A 14,576-nucleotide genomic window follows, 5' to 3' on the forward strand; every position below is an offset into this window, starting at 1 on the left:
AGTCGATAAGCGTGTCATATCCACTCTGAGATCGCAACTCCTCCACCCAGCCGTAGAAATCTGAGGACCACAGGTTCCAGTATGGTAGACTCCTCTTCACCCTGCTCTCCTTCTGAGCTGGAACACCTTTAACATAACATAAAGAAACCTAACTGAAGAAGAACCAACTTCAATGGCTTAAAGAAATGGGAGTTTTGTGCCTTTTAGTCTATATCTTTTAGCTTTGTGGCCATCTAGATGCTAGTGTACTCCTAAAAGATGACAAAGCAATCGTTAAACAGATATACGCATTTAAAAATGAACAGTTTTCCTTTTTCAGGACAATGAAAGAACAATATTGATGACTCATCTAGTACTCAGGGGCTTACCAAATTTTCGACCGATAAAATGCTCTATAGTATGAAAATATCCCTCCCCCTAATGCCAACTACTTCTGACTGGCAATAGGAAGTAGCAAATCATATTTCAAGCAGTGACAACATTATTGGCCATTGAATATTTAAAAAAAAGGGACAAGCCATTTGATATATACAGTATGTCCCCTTTCATCTTCTTGTCCCTATAGGAAATACATCAACACAAGAAAGAAAACTGCTCAACAAGCCATTTCATCCATGTGCATCTTAAATAGGGAACACGTGATGCCATGCGAGAAGCAAATGTGTGACTCACGAGCTCTGCACACTTTACTAGTTTTTTAATTATTTTCATGTTATAATCCAGTGAAATTTGATACACCCAATTACATATTTGCTCTTTGAGGTAAACATGGCAAAGAAGTCACAATCCTCAGACTCTGGAGACATTAAAAGACACTTACGTGCTCAAGCTGACACTCCCGAACAGGCCGCGAGCCGGGGACTCGATTTGGAAGGCACGTCGGGAGAAGAAATTCAGCGACAATTGTCCTACATCTCGATGATGCTGACGAAGGTTGTTGCTGACTTGGAGGATCTCGCTGTAATACGTCGATCGATTACGGCGATGGATAAAAAAATTCTCTGAGTTGGTTACAAGAGTGGCAGTTGTTGAGAAACGGATCGATCATCTGGAGTCATCGGAAAGGGAATTATCCGCTAATCCGCCCGTGTCCAAAACAGTCTTGGAACACATTTTGGAAAAACTGGAATATCTTGAAAATATGAGCCGAAGGAACAATATACGAATTGTTGGAATTCCTGAGCATGAAGAGGGCAGAGATATGGTGAAATTCCTGGACGAGCTCTTCCCGAGTCTGCTCAACATAACAGGCCATAAACTGGAAATCGAGCGAGCTCACAGAGTCCCGGCTTGCGGATTTGCTGAGGGAGACAGGCCCCAATCAATTCTGGCCAAATTTCTGAGATCATCCGATAAAGATCTTGTGTTACGCGAGGCAAGGAGCAAAGGAAAGCTTTCTTGCAAGAATCACAATATTTTCTTGTTCCCGGACTTTGCGAATTCGACAAGAGAGAAACGCTCTCTTGATCGGTTCAAGGAATGTAATAAACTTTTACATCAACGGAAGATCGCTTTTGCATTGATGTTTCCAGCCAAACTGAGAATAGAAATGAAGGATGGTTGCAAAGTATTTACATTTCCAAAACAGGCACTCTCCTTCATAAATACATTGGAGTGAGTAAGCCATTTGATGTTTCTTATATTAGTGGTTTGACTTGCTGAACATACACTCGATTGTCTGAGGAAGCTGGGCACCATTTTTTGTTTCTTTTTGCGTTGGCTCCGCCTAGTGGCTGGAGTTTGTTTTGTGGAATAACACTTCCTTCAAGAAACTTTTGCATTGATGGAAGATCGTTTTTACACTGAAATTCCCGGCCAGATTGAGAATGGACACTATGGATGACCGCGAAATATCTACATGCTCACATAAAGGACGTCTTTTATAAAGTTGATGGACTGAGTAAGTAATGATGTATTTATTTTTTTTTTTTACGTGGCCTCCGAGTGAATTTGACTCGCTCAATACACACTTGATCATCTGAGGAACCGGGATGCCTGTTTTGTTACTTTACGTGCTGGTTTCGCCTAGCGGCTGGAGTTTGTTTTTGTGGAATATTTTTAAGGGACATTAGAATGATTACATCATCTGCCATACTCATAAACAGCCAGCTCACTGAACAATTATTTGTCTGTCCGAGGAAACTGAATGGCTTTATATCAGCTGGAATTTGTTTTGTGGAGGAACACACCTTCGAGACAGTTCTGTGAATGAATCAACATGTTCTTTGTGTTTATTCTGCCTGTTGGCTGAGGTCTGTTTTACAAAGTATTTTCTGTTATGTAATTTTGCCTCACAAAATTTGTGCAGAATCACCGGACTTAAGCAATCCGATGGCAAAGTTGTCTCTCGTATGCGTACATGGACCATTTGCGTTTAGAGGGATTGACGCCAGTTGGCGCTGTCGTGCACGGGTTTAATGCGCACGTTTTTTTTTTTTTTCCTGTTTGTTTTGTTCGGGATTTGATTGTTGCATTAATGGGGAATGTGGTCTGTATAATCTTGTTTTTGATACACAATTATTTTGTATTATATCAATATATCAAATGTTAATATGAGTAGGTTATCTCTCTCCACATGGAATGTGAATGGGTTGGGGCACCCCATAAAAAGAAGGAAGGTTATTTCTTTTCTTAAGCGTAAGAAATATGAAGAAATGCATCTTTCCCCGCAGGAAGCTGAAAAATTTGGGAAGATATGGGGTGAACATGTTTTCTTTAGCGCTGGCTCAAGTAAGAGTATGGTAGTCATTATACTGATAAATAAACATCTACAATTCAAATCTCTCAAACAGATTAAAGATAAATTTGGAAGAGTCATTATTGTTTTAGGAGAAATTCAGGGGCAAATGTTGATTTTGGCTAATATTTACGCACCTAACGCTGATGACCAGGGCTTTTTTATAGATCTTGAAAGGATGTTGCAAGCTGCTGGCACCCCTCATGATATAATATTGGGAGGAGACTTTAATCTTTTGATGGACTCAGTCCTTGATCATAGTGAAGTGTAGGGCTTTACTGGATGTTTAGATCAGTGTTACTATCAGAAATAATTGGGTTTTAGGAGCAGGTTTGGTTATTAGCAATAATTAATAATTATCAAAGATAATTATTAATTATTAAAATCAATAGAACATTGATGAGAATCAATATTAGCTTTTTCTAATCCTTTAAATCAACAATTATCAAAGATAATATTTAATTGTTAACAAATAACGCTTATTGATCATTCAAATTCAACAATCATCAAAGATAATTATCAATTATCAAAAATCAATAGAATATTACTAAGGATTAATATTGACGGGGCACCACCCCGTCAGGGACTAATAACCAGATAGTATAACAGTCTCAATATTAGATTGTATTCTTAGGAAAATCGACATCCGAAGAATACAGATTTTCGGGGAAAAAAAACAGTGAATGAAGGCTTGAATCCGAGCACTGACATCCCGTCTGCATGACACAGGTGTATGCAGAACAAACCAAAACACTTCTCTTTGTAATATAACAAAGTTTATTTATGCGGTAATATCAATTAATAATTAATACAATGCAGTCAATAAATTTCCGACTTACAACTACAAACTAAACAGTGATATGATTAGATATGGAAATCAAAATAATCCTACAACACATAAGGTGTGTGTGAGTGTGTGTGTGTGTGTGTGTGTGTGTGTGTGTGTGTGTGTGTGTGTGTAAGGAGGGACGCGCACAAAATGGCAGACGTGACTCTCGTGGAGAGTATGTCACGCGAGACTTCCGACCAGAGAATATGACCGCGAATGTGGGCGGAGAGAAACCAGTCAATGGTGTCTACCAGTTTACCGCGTGTATCTGCTTGTATGATAGCTTAGGGACAAAACTGAGCTTTATCACAAAGCTATCTACTAGCCAAAAATGTGTGCGAGAATGTTTGTGAGGGGTCGCGTGTGTGTGTGTGGTTAGTACGAGAGAGAGAGAGAATAAAGTGATGGCCCCAAAGCCGGTTTCGTGATCGTGGGAGAGAAAGCAGCTGTTAGTTTATCACTCAGAAACGCGGTGGACGGCTCGTAAATCGTCCTGCGGTCTTTGATTCTTTAATGGATAAACTCAGTTTGCCAGTCTCACCCGCGATGGCGGAAAGGCACAACAGTCCAATGTGGTTGGACTACAATACAGCAAATCTCATTTATGATAATTAATACCCTGAGTATTAATTGCAATGAGCGGACATGGCGGTCTGTAAACTGTACAAGCAATAACCTTGATACACAAGAATAACACACTATAATATTCTATCTCTGCCCAGATGTAAACCTCTTACTTGAATCGCATGAGGATGCAGAATGTGTGTTCATCCGTTCTTTAACTCCGACTCGGTTCCTCGAGGCTCGGGTTTCCTCACTCTGTTGGCGGGCGGTACGGCTGCTGATTCTCGGCGGGCTGGCGGAGAAATCAGCGACGTCGACTTGATTGAAGATGGAAGAGAAATCTTTTTCTCTTCACTTCTGCAGGCAAACGGATGAAGATGCGGATTGCTCAGCGGTCTCCTTCGGATCCGTTAGGGTGTTCGGTGGAACATAGAGTAATCTCAACTCGTCCAGCGAGATGGAGATTGTATGGCCACAGTTTCAAGTCATACGTTACTTACTTGTGCCACGAGGCTACACCTGATAGCAGCGATGAGCTGCATCTACGCACGGCGAGCAAAGTTGCTGGAAGCAAATCCCAGAAGCATTTCAGAGGTATTTCTACTCCTGATGATGTTATGGTTGAGGTGCGTTCTGTTGTGTGCCTCATCCAGTAGGAGTTGAGAGTTCGATCCTTTAGTGAGCAAGGCTTCATGGGATTTGTAGTCTGTTTTGGACTCCCTTTGTTTGATTTTGGTGTGATTTTTATCAGTACAATTTATGACTTGGTATGTGGGCCTGAGTTAGGTTTTACGACTGTGTTAGGCCTGCCTTTGTCTTCTATCTGAATACATGAGGCCCAACAGAAGCAAAAGTGTGTAAGCCCCCTAGAGCAACATTGAAGGCGGTTCTTAGGGGTCGGATCATACAGTATGCCTCATTCATCAAAAAATCCAAAGTCCAAGAACTCGTGGAGTTGGAAGGGAATATTAAAAGTGCAGAGGCAGAGCTGAAGCGTAGAATGTTGTCTGATGGCCTCAGAGAACTGACTCGAATGAAATACAGATATAATGCTATTTTGTCACAGAAAGTGGAGTTTTGGTTATTCAGGGCAAGACAGTCATACTTTGAGTCAGGGGACAAAGCAGGGAAGCTTTTGGCAGAGAGAGTCTTTTTCTACCATTCCTTCAGTGAAATCTGCTGGTGGTGAAATATTTACCTCGGCCATTAATATTAATAATGCCTTTAAAGAATTCTATCTTGATCTTTATAGTTCCAAGTCTTCGTCTACTGATGAAGATATTAGAAAATTTGTGGAACCATTAGAACTTCCTAAACTGATGACTGAGCAAAAATATTCTCTTGATTCTGAGATAACCTTGGAGGAACTTGACAAGGTGATTAAGGCCTTACCTACAGACAAGGCTCCGGGGCCAGATGGTTTTGCAGCTGAATTTTTTAGATCTTATGCTACAGAATTGTCTCCACTTTTGTTAGAAGTTTATACGGAATCATTAAAGAATGGAAATCTTCCTCCAACCATGACACAGTCATGGATCAGTCTGATTCTTAAAAAGGACAAAGATCCAAGTGAGTGTAAGAATTACCGTCCAATTTCCCTGATCCAGCTAGATGTAAAAATATTGTAAAACATTTTGGCTAACCGATTAATTAAAGTTATGACATCTCTTATACATATAGATCAGGTGGGTTTTATTCGGGGCCACAGCTCTTCTGATAACATTAGACGTTTCATTAATATCATGTGGTCAGTCTCCGGTCGCTGCCATCTCACTTGACGCCGAAAAGGCGTTTGATATGGTAGAATGGGATTATCTTTTTAAGATTTTGGAAATGTATGGGTTCGGGAATACATTCATTGGTTGGATTAAGTTACTTTATAGACACCCTGTAGCGGCAGTACAAACAAAATGATTAATTTCTGATTTTTTTGCTCTGGATAGGTTCACCCGGCAGGGTTTGCCCTCTTTCCCCATTATTGTTCTGTCTTGCCTGGAACCATTAGCAGCCGTGATAAGAAAGGAGGATGATTTTCCAGGGGTGCTGGCGGGAGGTGTGGCGCATAAGCTTTTGCTTTACACAGATGATTTTTTACTATTTGTCTTTGACCCCACTAGATCTATGCCTTGCCTCCACAGAATTATTAATTCCTTTTCCAAGATCTCTGGATACAAAGTCAATTGGTCTAAATCCGAAGCTTTAGCTCTGACTGCGTACTGCCCAGTAACGGCCTTTCAGCCAGGTGCCTTTCAATGGCCCAAACAGGGCATTAAGTATTTGAGTATTTTATTCCCAGCAAATTTGTCTGATTTAGATAGAGTTAATTTTGACCCTTTAATTAAATTTTCGAGCGATGTGGACAGGTGGGCTTCATTACATTTAACTATGATTGGGAAGGTTAATGTTATTAAAATGAACTGTATTCCAAAATTCAACTACCTGCTACAGTCACTCCCTATAGATGCCCCCCTCTCTTGTTTCAAGCAATTTGATAGATTTGTGCAGTCCTTCATTTAGAAATGGTAAACGTCCCAGACTACATTTCAACAAATTACATTGTTTGCCAATTGACAAAGGTAGGCTAGGCTTACCCAAAATGTTGTTTTATTATTATGCGTTCGGTCTCAGGCATTTGGCTCACTGGTTGCTCCCACTTGAAAGAGCCCCTCCCTGTTTTTTTATTGAACAGAAAAACCTTGCCCCTATTTCACCATTGCAAAGCCTTTCTATCAAACTAACCAGAAATGTTAAGTCACACCCCGTTATTTCACATTTGCACATGATTTGGACAAGAGTGGCCAGAGTATTTAATTCGGACATTTATTTAAATGTTGCCTCAAGCATATGGCTGAACCCAAAATTATGTATCAATAAGTCCCCTTTCTGTTGGTCAGAGTGGATTGTGAGGGGGGTTGTTACACTCGGCGACCTGTATGAGAGTGGAGTGTTGAGATCTTTTGAGAATTTGGGTCTTCATTTTGGGATTCCCAGATCTCAGTTTTATAGGTATTTACAGCTGCGCCACATGCTCTGTACGGTTTTTGGGAGTAGCACACACCCCCCTAAGACGGAAGATGCTTGGGGAGAGGTGATTACTGCTTTTGGAAAAGGTCATGAGGCATCAGTGTATTACTCCCTGCTAATTCAGAGTCTGGGAGATGGAGCTTTAGCTTCTATCAAGAGATTATGGGACAAAGATTTGAATTTGGTATTAGAGGAAGAAGTGTGGACTAGGATCCTAAAAAATGTCAAGTTTGTATCTAGAGATGCAAGGGTTCGCCTTATGCAATTTAAGATTTTACATCGATTTTATTGGACCCCCTCTAGATTATATAGGCTTGGTCTTAAAGACACACCCAACTGCTGGCATTGTCAATCAGATGTTGGAGACACAACTCATGCCTTTTGGGGGGGTGTTAAGATTCAAGATTTTTGGATTAAGGTAAAGAGCTATTTGTTTGACGTTTTGGGCACTCAAGTTTTGCTTTGCCCCAGACTTTGTATTTTGGGCGACTGAGCGGTCATAAATTTGGGGGACAAATTTATAAAAAATTGGATTTTGACAAGTGTTATGATTGGCAGACTAGTCATTTTAAGCGGCATCATTCCTGGAGTGGTGTGCAGAAATGGGGAGGGTGGCAGCGTTTGAAGAAGGTGTACTTAGAGTATTGGGTAATTTGGACTTGTTTATGGGAAAGTGGGATAAATATTTGGTATTTTTGGTGGGCTTTCAGGGAGGGACAGTGGAGAGAGATGTAGATGTAGAGGTTATCTGTGTGATTATTATATTTTTATTTACTTAATTATTTTATTTTTTTATATTTGTATTTGTGTGTCTATAATTATGTGGGACCACTGGGATGTTCTTATGGGTGGGATTGTGGGGGGGGGGGGGGGGGTTGTAGTAATAGATGGGGTTAAGTATTGATTCTGTTTGTATTAGGAATCAATAATAAAAAAAAATCTAAAAAAAATTTTGCATTTTAAATATTATATTAGATGCTTTCATTAGATGGAACAATGCGTGCAAAATGAGAGGAGACATTTCTCATTATTGCAGGAGGACCTCAAATATTTAAGACTTGTGCCTAATCACATTAAGAAATTGCACAGAAATAACCTTCATCAGAAAAAAGATATCTCTCCCCTTCCTTAGCACCTGCTAAAAAGAAATATTTAAAGACAGTAGAGTATGCATTTATGATATAACACTCTTACACAACAGTCAATTAGTTCCAGAGTTAGTTTTAAAGTCTTTACTGGCAAAACGCCCGTATAATTAGTTCCCATAATACTACTGAGCCACACTTGCTGGCCAAATGTTCGGACTGTTTGGTCTGGTAAGAAAATGGATCTGGCTAAAGCTGCAACAGACCAGCGCACAGGCTAAGCAAGCAGCAATAAAAAATACCTTAAGAACAGTTAATCACATCAGCACATGGGAGAAGTGAGAGAGAACTAAGATCGTACCTGCTGCACAGAAGAACAACGACACCATGGTGCAAAGAAGCACTGAGACACGGATATGAGACATCACGTCACTCTGTTTGCTGAACAGATCATGAAAGAGAAAGTTTGCAAAAATACTGCAGTCATCAAAAGTTTGCATTTGCAAATGTTTGCATAAAATACCACAAGCATAAACCTGAGTGTGATTTGGCAACCTATATAGAATATATACAGTAACATTCAATTGTTTGGAATTATTAATAATGCATTCACATCGTGTGGAATTTCTGAAATTCCAAAATGACAAATTTGGAGATGTTCACATCCTGGGACCTCTGAAATTATTTGTTTCTATGGCAACACTCATAATGCCTATCCGGATCCATGTGGGGCTTTATTGTTGATTGCAGCAAAATATTTTATGACTAAATTAATTCACCTTTATATGATCTTGCAAAACATTTAAGAACAAAAAAGCAATCCAGGTAACAGAGGCTATAATAAAATGTCATATCAAACTGTTACGACTCGTAGATCAAGTTAAACGTTATTATTATTCTTTCAGTCAAAATGTGCACTGCAAAAATCAATGACAGGTGTAACTAATCAATGCTGGCAAGTGAACATGGTATATGCAGGATAATTCACAGCTAGGTGTGCATTAATCGATTTGAAGGGACTTCACGTCAGGTGGTTCTTTGCCTGCACATCGTGCATTAAGTAAGGGATAATGTGCGGTCAGCTGGTTGTTCTCGCACAATAAACCGCAACAGGGTGATCAGGACCCCGACACTACTACTATTACATGGCTACTATACAAATAAATAAATACATGGACATAAAATATTGATTTGCATTGAAATTATGTAGCCTAATTTGAGAAGAAAGAAATCGCTGAACAGCAAATCAGCCTCCGGTGTTTGTCGGAGTTCGATTGGTGTTTATTTTGTGAAAATAACCATCTGAATCCTTATTATTCAGCTCATTACAAGACTATTTGCCAAATAAACAAAAAATGGAAATGAAACATAGCTTTGCATTGAAATGGTGTAACTATGTTAGAAGAAATAGAGATCGCAGAGTGCAATGAGAAGCAGGAGAGATTGACTGCACAACCCGGATGAGTGGTCTGTTACGTGGAGCTGCGGTTGTTACAGAGCAATATCAGACCGCTATATGGTGCCATTGACCAAGGTTTTAATGCACGCATTCCAGCCAATCAGAATTGAGTATTTGAATAGACCTTGATATAAGGAATAATTGACGACAGACAGCTGAAATATTGAAATATAATGCACACCCGAGGTGTAATGGCCATGAAACGCACCTCGGGGTGTGCATTATTTTTCAATAATTCAACGGTCTGTTGTCAGTTATTCCTTATTTACATCAAGGCCTATTCAAATACTCAATTCTGATTGGCTGCAATGCGTTCGTTAAAACCTTCGCCTCCACAACGTGCATTAAAATCGTTTAACACACACCTAGCAGTGGATTATCCCATAATTAACTGTTGAGGTCACTGCCATTTTTGTTCTTTTTACATAACAAGCTTTCATACAATTCTGAGTTAACAACTTGTAATTATGAGATCTACGAAGATGTGAATGATTTTTATAAGTCGGAATCTTGTAATTAATCTGATATGATGTGAAAACACCATAAAGCCATGTCCACACTAATCTGTTTAAGTTTGAAAACTGTTTTCAGTTTCCTAATGTCATCATTTTCCAAAGTATGCAGTAATGCAGAACATTTTTTTAAATCTTGTTCCAGTGTGGATGAGAGGTGTAAACATAGAGAAATCAATGCGTTTTTAAATGAAAACATACTAGGGTGGACATGACAGAGCAAGTACAGAGATTTGCTACTGCTAGAAATTACACTGAGCATTCTGCATGTGAAAATTATGCTGCAGCTGAACAATTAGACAAAATGCAAGACATGCTGCATCGAGCATGTATGAACATGTTGCTGTACAAATAGACATTACAAACAATCCCTTATGTAGCAGATGTTGACAGGTGGAGCTGGGGTGGATGTGGGTTAAGAGAAAAAACACTTACAGCGCTGCACTGAAACTGCCATGTCTGCAAACCGCAAGTTGATTGGCTACCCGATTATATGTCAAAGGACCAGTCATCTTACACCATACAAGCCGATTGGCTTAACATGTCACATGTGAACAAACGAATAGTTAACAGATTACAAGCTCAAAGAACCCATCTGCTTGCGCCACATAGTGTTTCATAGCTGAACTTTGGCCATTTAAACCGGTTGTGCTACTTACTGTGGTGTGGAAATCACGATACAATGCTTTTTCACTTAAGTATTAAGTAGAGTAACAATGCGTACGAGAGTGTGAAATCGTAAGATATGTAGGACTTGGCTATTACAAAAAGGTATGACTTTTAGACCAACCAATAAACAAACAGAATTGTTTCGTTCCAAACCCCAGTGTTTTCTTTCTTCCATGGTACTCAAAAGTACGGCACCCCACTCATGACTTGCTTGGAAAAACTTTTTATAATCATGGCCACGAATTAAGAAATCGTTCTATTAATTCATTCCCTCACTTCAGTTAAATTGTGGCCACGTTTTATTAATTCGTGCCTGCAATTTGATGAATCCATTATTATTTTACTGTGTAGTGAAGAGATATCTATGGCTGCTGTTATGGTCAAAGGCTTGGTTTCCCAATAATGTTGCAACTTAAGGTTGTACTATCATCTTAACTAACATCGCTCCTTATTTTACGATGGAGTAACGTTTCCCAAACCAGCACGTAGATCGCTCGTTATTAAGTAGAACTTAAGTGCTTAGTTACAGGAGCTGTCCAGTCCAAATTGGTGCTGATCACTTTGGCAGGAATGTCCAGGAGTTTGTCTTCTCAAAATGAAAAAAATTTGGAAATACTGACAAACATGGATGTCGTCTGTAACATTGTTGAGGAACGAAATGTATTAACTATTACAGAATTTAATTAAAGAAATAATGATGGCTTTAGTAAGATGGAGTTTCAGATGTATTGATGCTCAATCATAGAGATTAATGAAAGTCACACAATAAACGCATGTAACGTGAATGCACACCATGTGAATCATAAGCGGCTCTCACGTAGCTTAAAGTTTTGTTCCTTTGGCTGGAAACTGAACAAATGCACAGAGAACAGGATTAAAATGACATCAGTACTGAACAACTCATAGACCTGTCTAAATATTAACAGATCATCTGGTTAGAGTTGTAAAGTGACCTGCCTTGTAAAAGACTATAGGCGAGCCGATTTGAAACCTCTCATTGAACACTCTCACTCTAATCTACATTGTCAACCATATTTTAATCATTTATTTAGGCATATTTAGTTAAGTTTTAAACTGCATGGTCACACTGCTCAAATACGTCTTCTAAAATAATCTGTTTTATAAGAACAAATCGTATTTCTATTGCCATTTGAATTATGCTTATCAAAGAAGGCTATTATAGCGTTATACTGTATTACGTGTCTTGTACATTTAGACCTATCACGTTGCATGCGCAGACTGCGGAGACTGCCTATTGATTTCATAGAGATTTTTTCAACACTTTTTTTATCCTCTGAAATAGCTTACAATGGTTTCCAATGATCAAAAGATTAATACAGTTTATGAAATGTCCCATTGTCTAAACTGTGAAAGATGCCAGAAAGATATGTTTAAGTTGCACTTAATGGACTTTAAGAGCGGTGCAAAGCTACCATTAATTTACGAACTTTTTAGAACTAGGCCTACTTCGAAAACGATGCCTTTGGGAAACTTTTCACAAGAGGGGAGCAAGAGTAATAAATAAACGAACAAACTGGTCACATTTAATTAAAACGTGGGAACTAATTAATAAAACGTGCTCACGTATACATACATACATACATACATACATACATATATATATATATATATATATATATATAAATAAAACAATTTCAGATGGAACAAAATTGCAAATGAACATTAAGGATGGAAGAATCTAATTTTAAGGTGTAAGCTGTTGTAGGAATTGATTGTGTGGTCCAGGAGAAGTGCCCTACAAGCCAATCACTATGGGAAGTGCTTCAGAAATCACTGGATTAAACTTATTAAAATATTTAAAAAAACAAAAAACAAACTTACTGCTGGTATGCCTTTGGACTGCACAGCTGTCCTTGCTGCAAGTGAAGGATTCTAGGATGAATAGAGAGTTTGAAAAATACAATATTTATTTGAAATAGTCTTTTGTAGCAATACGTGTCATTTTAACACAACCTTGATGAATAAAGTATCAGTCTCTTTCATGCACAAACATTTAAGAGTGATTCTAATCTCTGGATAGTGGTGTATATAATCGATAAAGGTGAATATGTTGCCAAATCCATTAGCAGAAACTTACCTACTATAGAAGTTAGACCCAGAGAAGGACTCTTAATAGACAATCTACAGACTCTTAAAAACTGTAAAGACACGTGTCTTTCCTTCAGATCAGTGCTCCGCTCCTGAATAGCACATAACAGCAAACGTACTTTCTTTACGCCATCAAATTCATCTTCCAAGCCAGACTCAACACGTCCATGTTACTTGAGCAGTGAATAACTGTTTGTGACTGCACCGACAGAGGGAACAGCCAGGTAGGAAAGAAAAAGTCGTGGGAAAAAATCTTTAAAAGGCCCAGTGGCACATTTACCGGTCACAATGCCAGTAATTTATTTAATATATTGACATGACAGATTTCGGGAGTGGGAGTGAAACCATATGGCGTCAGCGAAGACAGAGAGACGGAGACAAGCTACATTCACATTCAGGTGCTGAGGCAAACATTTTCTTCCCATACTGGACATATATTGTCCCATTTGTGGAATGCCAAACTCATGGCGGCATCAAAGTGGCAAAGTACAGTGGGTGTGGCATCAGGCCTCGGAGAGTCATTAATTGGAAATAATAATAAACAGAAAATGTTCATAAATGTTCCAAGTTTATTAGCTCTATAAATCCATTTAAAAATGTAACCATTTGAAGTTAGGATATCACTCCAATTTTATAATACTCAGAATAATATCCCTTTTATGACAAAAGACTCAGTTTGGGGAATATGCATTTTATCTGTTAATATAATATAATATATATATATATAAATTGTATTCCAATTCTATTAAACTCTTTGGCCGTTTCACCTAAAGATGTCAAACCAACTGTATTTTACTCAGAATATTTTTGTTTTTACAGTCAAAACAAGTGAAAAAATCTACCACTGCTGTAATCCAAAGTATTTAGAATACGTTACTGACCTTGAGTAATCTATTGGAATACCAAACAAATTATATTTTAAAGCATGTATTCTGTAATCTGTAGTGGAATACATTTCAAAAGTAACCCTCCCAACCCTATCCCTACATAGCACAAGCCTTCATTTTTAGAGTTTCAACTTGCAATTTTTTTTATATAAAGAATCTTTTAACCATATACAGTACTGTGCAAAAGTTTTAGGTACTTAAGATGTTTCAAAAAAACATTTGTTTTGAGATGGTTATTTATATCTTCAGCTTTTGTTTGTCAATAGGATAAATACATTTTAGACTCCCAAACATTACTTTTGCAAATAGAAAAGATTAGAATAGAAGAACAGGGAGCCCTGCAACAGATGTCATGGCTCCCACAAAGCCCCCCACTGAACATCATGTCTGTCTGGGATTACAAGAAGAGACAGAAGCAATTGAGACAGCCTAAATAGATAGAAGAACTGTGGTGAATTCTCCAAGAAGCTTGGAACATCCTATCTGCCAACAACCAAGAAAAACTGTGTCCAGGTGCACCAGGAGAATTGGTGCTGTTTTAAATACAAAGGTGGCCACACCAAAAAATGTTTTAGCTTTTTATGTTTACTGGATTTTGTATGATGTTAATTGATAAATGAAAACTATTTATGGCATTATTTCTGAAGACAACCTCACTATGCAACATTTTTCACAAGTGCCTAAAACTTTTACACAGTACT

Source organism: Myxocyprinus asiaticus, chromosome 11, assembly GCF_019703515.2.
Source record: "Myxocyprinus asiaticus isolate MX2 ecotype Aquarium Trade chromosome 11, UBuf_Myxa_2, whole genome shotgun sequence".
NCBI classification, from domain to species: Eukaryota; Metazoa; Chordata; class Actinopteri; order Cypriniformes; family Catostomidae; genus Myxocyprinus; species Myxocyprinus asiaticus.